The sequence below is a fragment of the Tenrec ecaudatus genome, chromosome 2, assembly GCF_050624435.1.
Source record: "Tenrec ecaudatus isolate mTenEca1 chromosome 2, mTenEca1.hap1, whole genome shotgun sequence".
Classification (NCBI taxonomy): domain Eukaryota; kingdom Metazoa; phylum Chordata; class Mammalia; order Afrosoricida; family Tenrecidae; genus Tenrec; species Tenrec ecaudatus.
Window position 1 is genome coordinate 120,626,539 of NC_134531.1, and position 8,705 is coordinate 120,635,243.

At 39.1% G+C, this 8,705-nt stretch overlaps 1 non-coding gene across 1 annotated transcript; it reads right to left on the bottom strand.

Annotated features, from left to right (window-relative positions):
* Positions 1–321: 321 nt before the first annotated feature.
* On the bottom strand, positions 322–484 carry LOC142441733 (U1 spliceosomal RNA). Its single transcript, XR_012783084.1, has one exon. It is a non-coding gene; the product is annotated as a U1 spliceosomal RNA (small nuclear RNA).
* Between the last annotated feature and the right edge of the window lie 8,221 nt (positions 485–8,705).

Consider the following 8,705-nt stretch of genomic DNA (forward strand, 5'->3'; position numbering starts at 1 on the left):
AAAACACAATTACCAAGTGTTCCAACATTTAGAAGGAAAGATGAGTTTTCACACAGAAAAGTGGGGAAGGGTGTTGTGAGGTGCCTCCAAGTTAGTTCCTACTCAATGTAACCCTGTGTCAAACAGAAGCAGCAGCCTCTGGTCCTGCTCTGGACTCATAGTTCTTATGTTTGAGCACATTGTTGCAGCCACAGTGTCAGTCCAACTCCTTGGGTTGTCTTTCGCTTTTTCAGGTCTCCTCAATTTTACCAAGCATAATGCCCTTTACCAGGGATTGGAAAAATGTTGACCACAATCATGGAGGCCTAGGATTTTTTTCCCCCGAAAATAGCGCGAACGCTGTCCGCCACTACCACAAATTATGCATTGAGTTTCCCACATTTGGGGAAATCGCAGGGGTCAGCACACCCAGAGTGCAATGGATGAGCCTCACCCTGGGAAAACCACCTTCATGATCATGGTATCACTCCTGCCAGGGAAGTATGGCTTGGGATTTTTTAAAGAAAAAGTACAATTGTTGCTGAATTAAAACAGTTGTTATTAGGTACCATTGATGTAACTCAGACACATAACTACCCTGTGCAGAACAGAGCAGGATACTGCACGGTCCTGTCCCAGTCTCATAATTGTTGGTATGGTTGAGTTTTTGTTGCAGTCACATACCAATCCATCTTATTGAGCGGCTTCCTCTTTCTCTGATTCTCTACTTTGCCTAGCATGATGGTCTGTTCTAGAGACTGGTTTCTCTTTGTAAGTCCAAGGTACATTAAGTGACATCTCTCCTCCTTACTTCAAAGGGAAGTGTTGGCTGAACTTCTTCCAAAGCAGATTTGTTTACTCTTTAGACCATTCACTGTACTTTTAATATTCAACATCAATGCAATTTAAATGCATTAATTTCTGTTTCTTATACATTTTTCAATTTTCATATGCATGTGAGGCAATTAAAAATGTCATGGTGAGGAGCCTTGAAGTATAGTGCATTATTCATTGGACAGAGGAAGTTCTACTCTCTCAGGTCACTATGAGTCATAATTGACACATGGTATGTATATATATATATATAATGAGTGAGACAGGAAGGAATACATTACTTCTCAAAGTGTTCTTTAATACTTTAAAGAGATCCTGTGTAGCAGATTTGTCCAATAAATTTTTAGGAACAGCAATAAATTATTTGATTTCTTAATTGCTGCTTCCATGTACATTGTGGATTCAAGAAAAATGAAATTACTAAGAAAATAAATAATAAAAGTAAATAAAAATCCCTCCAAAGTCACTACCATTGTATCGATTTCACCTCATAGGGACCGCAAAAAACAAAGTTGAACTGCCTCTCTGGGTTTATGAGATTAGATTTTGTGTAAGATTAGAATGTGTGTGTGTACGTGTGTGTGGTGTAACAGAGAGAAGAATTGAATATTGGGAAAACAACCCAGTCCAGGCCAGATCAAGTCCATATTTCCAATATTAGCTCATATACCAAATACTAATCCATAAATTCCTCTTTGGACTCACACAGCACATACAATGATGCTAAATGCAGGGAGATCACAGGCTGGTAGGCAGAAAGTCTTGTGGATCCAGTGTTGTTGGAAACATCTCAATCTTGGGCACAGGTTTCCACATGGCTCCTCCAGCTCTCTGTGTCTCAACAGCAGGAAAGGGAAGGCAAAGAGAGAATTGGTCTAGCTTCCAGTGAGCTATTTGTCTCCTTCATGACTCCAAATGAGGTCATCGAGCTGCAACCTGATTTGCAGGCTAAAATCCACCCCTGCACTCTTACTACCCTCAAGTTGACAGGAGATTATGTCACCAACACAACAGATTTGTTTGTTCTTTTGGCAGAGACTGGACATTGTTTATTCTTTTGAAACAGACTGGACATTAAAATTCCACAAGTTTAGCTTACTTATTTTCAAACCTTGATTTGTAGCTAACATAGAAAATATATTCCTGAGCAATTTGCATATACATTTTGGGACATGCTACGCAAACATCATCCAATGACTATCTCAATAAACATTTTCCTGTGAAACATTTCTACCTAAATCCTCTTTTGTTTGCCTCAGCTGGTTAAAATTCTTTGAGAAGTGACATATCATAAAGACACAAAATCACACGTTTTTATTGGTACTTTATCCACATATCATATAACTTAATAGTTCAATCATTTCAAGAAAAAATTTACGATATTTGCCCCAATCTATTTTAGTGTTTTCTTTGTCTTCATAATCATCCTTTTTTTTTGGCAAAAATATACACAACAAAACCACCTTCAATTCAACAATTTCCACATGTGTAATCGGTGCCATTGACCATACCCTTTGTTTTATACAATTATTGATCTCACTCTCCAAATTGTTCCACCACCAGTAAAATTCACTCAGTGCCCCTAAGCAAACACTCTTCCTCCTTCTCTAGCGGTAACCATAGGTCAGGTTTGGTTTTGTTTCCTTGTAGGATCATATCCTTCCACAGTTAAAATCATTTTTAAAGCATTGTTTATACATCATTACAATCCGTTTTAATGCTCCCTCCCCTCACTTGTATTCACTGATTGCTCCCCAATTCTCCTCCCCTGCTTCCTGGTAAACCACTGCATCTGTTGTCTTTTCTCTATGCATTCACCCCTTCTGTGCTTCGTAGACTGGGAGACCTAACAGAAACAATAAAAACATAAACAACATGGAACAAAGAAGACAGGGACAACAGCAATATAGAGATAAAAAAACATGAGAAATCAAGACCACCTACAATATTTTAAAAGTCATAGGAGAAATTTCTGTATTGGAAAAGTACAGAACTGTTTGAACCTAGAGAAAATCCCAGAGAAAGATCAACTGACCAAGTATCGTGTTATATGATTGTTCAGTCCACCCTAATCAACTTCCATAACCCCTCTCTCACAGTAATTCTGTCTGAATCCCTTGTCTGTGATTGAGGGGATCTGCCAGAGGATGAATCTGACTAATGCTCTGCAGATAGATTTTCAGTTCCCACTGCCCTGCATAGCCTTCTGCAAAATGGGTAAATACAGATGAAATTCAGTCTCCGCGAGTCTCTCTCCTCAGTCTGACAAGAGACTTGATTATTGGATGCCTCTTCACCTGGTCTTTTAATCATTAGGTGCATATGAATGGGCTACAAAAATTCCTAGAATTATTCCATTACCTTTCTTTTCCATTTTTCCACACGTTTGTTAAAGGTTCCATGTATAAGCTTTAGTGAGCTCATTGTCAGTGAGTCTATTCTTGCTTATCGTGTCCTACAGGACAAAGTAGAGCTGCCGTGGTAGATTTCAAAGAAGTAACTCTTTATGGGAATAAAAATCCTCATCTTTCTCCGATGGAACATCTGGTGGTTTAAACTGCTGCTCTTGTCGTTAGCAGCCCAAGTCAGAACTATTATTCCACCAGGACGCCTTACAAACATAGTTGCAAAGTAATTAGTAAGTACACAGATATAAATACATCTACATTTCTATTGGTTATTTTATGGATTAAATAGCAGAACATTTTGTATTTTAAAATAATGCATAATTCATACCTGATCCAAATCAAAGCCAAGCAATATTTATGCTCAAAACAATTTTACTGGTGAGCCAACTTCCAGCCAAATTTAATTTACATCCCAAAGTACTTTTTACTGATGAGATAGTTAAAAACTCTAAAGGAAAACTGCCACCATTGTAAAACAAAATGAGGCCCTAATAAATAGAGAGAAAACAAATTGAATTAGCAAAATGAATGTCTACTTTAACAAACTGGCTAGCAAGATAGGCGGCAAGAGCTAAATGAGAATCTATGAAGCCACTAGGACATTAATGTTTCTTTATGGCTCCTTTGCCCATATCTACCACTGATGAACTTGCTCTGATTCTTTTAAAAAAATGTCCATCATTGTCACATCTATTTAATCCTGAGATGAAAAGGGTGTGTCTTATCTCTGAGAGACAAGACTACTGCTTGCCTTCACGAATGGTTCTTTTGAAGAAAAATCTTCATTAAATAAGATCTTCTGTTGCAACACTGTCATAGTCCTTTTGATTCTCTCAAGTACCGATACGGAGACTTTCAATGAAGTTAGGACTTAACCTCAAGTAATGAGACCTTCAGAAAAGCAGTCTATATGCTAACATCTAAAGAGAGTTAAAATCCCAGATTTCCTCATATCTCACAATATTGGTGAGTCATGGAGGAAGTGACATTACTGCAAACAACAGAAAGTTCCTCAGTCTAAGATAAAAGGCCAAGCCTCTGAAAGAATTGCAAATCCAGGGTCTGGGAGGTCACATAAGTGAAACACTGGAAAAAGTACCTAGATCATATCAATGTCCAGTCATTTTTTTCAGCAAAAGCTCTGGGTTCTTGAGTAGATGCGTCTTCTTCTACAGTACGGAGGGTGCACATGAAGTGGGTCAGGGTGCCCCACAGACGGAGTTCTTTCCCATGCCCAGTTGAGAATCATGAGGAAGTTTGCCCAGCTCACTATGCAAACAAAAAGATTTTATTAGAGAGAGACACACCTTGTAAAGCAAGATAGGCCTCTTGTTGGAAAGTGGAAAAGAAAGGTTTATAAATGGGTTTAGGTGGAAAGGACATTATATTTTTTAGTGAAAAGATGTGGAGAATTCCAGGAATTTGGTCCACAGAGATGAAGATGTGGTATGGAATAATGTTCCAAAATGGAATCTGAGGTAAAGGCTTCTAGATGGGAATCATCACTTATTATGGCATGGCGCAAATGTGTTGGGCGGCTAGTTTCTCAGGTTTTAATCTTCTGCCCAAATTTTCTTTGTTCTTGGGTTTAACTCTAAATCACGGGTGCTTGGTCTGCTTAAGCTGTTCAGATGAATGCTGTGAATCCTGGCAGGATATGAAAACAGATTATTCTAGTAGTGGAGAAAGACAGGCTATTCCTCTTAGAGTAGGGGTAGGTGGGAGAGTGGGTGGGTTAAAATCATGTAGGCTACTATAACATACCACAAGTTAAAATTTTAACTGGGTGTTCAGCGTGATTGTGCCCGGATGTGTTGGCTTGGGGAAATTCTCAAAGTCATTTGAACTTGTAATATGGGCGTGGAAAAATCCAGCATCTTATCTGCCTCAGAACTTCACATTTTATAAGAAGTACCAACAAGAGTGCCAGCTTAAAAAGAGTGACACTTCTACACTTAGTGACAGCACACAATTCTGACCATGAGCATGGATTTTTGCATCGGGATATTAGGAGAGGGGCCTCCATGTACACCATCACCTTATAGGAACTTCCCAGGAGTAAAGTGAACTTCTGTAAAACTGGCGACAGTTTATTGAAACAACAAACAATCCACGATTGGGCTTGTAAGAAATCACAAAGTACTACAAAGAAAGGAAAATTCACAAAATAGAAGATCCAGGAAAGTACAAGAAAATTGATTGGCTGATATTTTTCTAAAATCTGGTTTTAAGATACAAATGTCTGGTCATGAAAGTTTGAGTCACCTAACAGCTTTTTCTATGAATATTTCAAAGGCCAATCTGAATGAATGCTCTTCCTGAGAGCACGCTATGAGAAAAATGGGGAAGAAGGAAGCCTGAAGGCTTCTTTGGTATGCTTTTGAAATCAGGCTCAGAGTAATTAGTAAAAAGAAAAAAACAGAGGGAGAGCTCTTATTTGCATCTTTGGAAGAAGCTTCTTCTTATGCAAACACCGAATCCCTTAGCATTCCCTCATAGAACATATTGAGTGTACATCAGAAGCTATATAATCTGCGGCTACTGCAAAATAAAATACTCCCAATAAAGTGTCTCCATTATAAATTATTTTTTATAAATTGAAAATTAAACATGAGAGACAGCTTATGTCAATAAAGCACATGTTCCTTCAGATATGTTCACCTAACAAAGGGAATTTGAACAGTCTGTCATAAATAATCCAATCCATAAGACAGAGGAGAAGTGAGAACCAGAGTGCTTATTGAGTTCACGTAGCCAAAGAAAACACTGGACCTGGTCTGTCGAAATCTGCCTCTGGAGCAAGACGTCAAAGATGGTGTTATAGGCAAGCTTTGAGAGAGGGGCCAGTCTAGAGAACCCCAGCTTGACATAGGTCATCTATCTGTTGTACTATGTGTGGAGGGGTGGGTCCACATTTAAATTAAAGATATGGTCAGTGTGTTGTCTTAACTATTATTCTCTGCTTTTATATCTAGGTTCTAATATTCATTTCAATGGTTACACAGAACGCAGAAAATATTCATGAGTAAGGAGTTTATTAAGGAAGTTAATATGTTGGAATGCAAGTGAGAAATGCACATGATTCAGTTGTTCTTGAGGACATGTTACACGTTTCTTTTTTAAAATCATTGTATTGGGTCCCTTAAAGGTCTTATCACAATCCGTACACTCATGCATTGTTTCTAACACACTTGTACATATGTTGCCATCATTATTTTCAACCAACATATTAATACTTGAACCCTTGGTATCAGCTCACTTTCCTCCTGCCCCACCTTCTGTCCATCATGAATCCTTGATAACTTATAAAAAAATTCATGTCTTATAGTGACCAATATCTGCCTTCACCCACTTTTCTATTGTCTGTCCCCCTGGGGGGTGATAAGTCGATCATTGTGATCAGTTCCTCCTTTCTCCCCCCACTTTCCCCTTACCCTCCTGATATGGCTACTCTCAATATGTCCTGAGGTGCTTATCTGTCCTGGTTTCCCTGTGTTTTGAGCTCTTAACTGTACCGTGTACATGCTCTGGTCTAGCTGGATTTGAAAGATAGAATTGGGGTCATTATGGGGGTGGGGCACTAAAAAACTAAAGGAAAGTGTTAAGTTTTCTCTGTGTTATGATGCTCCCTGACTGGTTCATCTCTTTCTTGTGATCCTTCTGTAAGAAGATGTCCTATTGTCTACAGATGGCCTTTGGGTCTCTAATCCATTCTCTCCCTATTTAAGAGTGATATAAAATTTTTGTTCTGGGTCTTTGATACCTGCTACCTGATCTCATCACCACCTCATGATCATATAGCTTGGTTTGTTTCTTCCATGTGGGCTTTGTTGCGCTTCTCAGCTAGATGGTCACTTCTTAGTCTTCAAGCTTTTAAGACTCCAGATTCTATATCTTTTGATAGCCAGGTACCATCAGCTTTCTTCACCACATTTGCTTATGCACCAATTTTGTCTTCAGTGACCTGTCAGGAAAGTGAGCATTACAGAATGCTGGGTAATTAAAAAATAATGTCCTTGTGTTGAGGGAGTATTTGAGTAGAGGCCCGATGTCTGTCTGCTACCTTAATACTTAACATAAAAATCTACATACATGGATCTATTTTTCTATCATTATATATATCTATATATTTATATGCCTGCATTTAGACCTCTATAAATGTCCTTTGTCTCCTAGTTCTTTTCTCGATTTCCTTTATCTTCCTCTTGTCCCACTATCATGTTCGGCCTTCATTTGCATTTCAGTAATTTCTCTCAGCTACATTGTCCTTCCTTAAGCTCCACCAGGCACCCTATGCCCTCCTCGCAATTGATATTAGATCACTTGTTGCTCCCTGTTCTTGAGTTGGTTGACACCCCCCTTCCTTTTCCCTGCCTCCCCTTCTCTAGTGTCCCTCCTGAACCATCAGTCCCATTGTTTTCTCCTCTTTCAGGTCATCTAGTAAATGCCCAACGAGGCATACCACTTTATTGTAATCCTAAATGATAAAGCTCTGAGCTCCAGCTCCATGGGTCAGCAACCCTAGCTCCCCTAAGACCCCAGAGGCACCTCAATCAGCAAGGAAGCCTCATGGTCCAAAACGTGCAGTTTTATCTCCTCCAGTCGTTGGGCCATCACTATGTTGCATGCTTGGCTCCTGGTTCTGCTGCTGCTGCGGTAGCTCTACCACTCCTCTGGTATCACAGATGTTTCGGTATCTAAGAGGTTCACTGTGAAGACACCTCAAGGTCCAGAGGTTGTCATTTATTTGATTCTTATGGTAATGAGATCCCTATTCCTGCTTCACAGAGGGAAGATTTTAAATGCAACAGGATGAAATTGCCTCTTCATAACTACTCACAGGGCAATCACTTACGTATCGTATTCCATATCCTCACCAGGTCAATGAAGAAAGACAAGCCATTTGGTGGGAGCTAGAGACTTGGCTGCATTAAAGATTTAATACCCCTGTAGTTGGTGAGTTCTGTCCTTCAAATAAGAACAGGTTAACTTCTAATTTTTTTCCCCCGTGTGGATATTTTTATTCATTTGGGAAAAAAAGAGCATCAGCTTTTATTTTATTAGAATTTTCTTATAGCCTTTCATCGAAAATTGTCTTTAAAAATCATTTTATGGGGTCTCTTACAGTTCTTATAACTATCCATCCATCCACCCATCCATCCATCCATCCATCCATTGTGTCAAGCACATTTGTACATATGTTGCCATCACCATTTTCAAAACATTTTCTTTATACTTGAGCCCTTGGTATCAGTTCATCTCTCCATTATCCCAACCTCATGAACCCTTGATAATTTCCCTACCACATGAACCCTTGATAATTTATAAATTATTATTATCTTCATGTCTTACACTGACCGTTGTCTCCCTTTGCCCACTTTTCTGTTGTCCATTCCCCTGGGAGGGGTTATATGTAGATCACTGAGATGAGTTTTCCCTTTCTCTGCCGACTTTCCCCTTCCCCTTCTGATGTTACTACTCTCA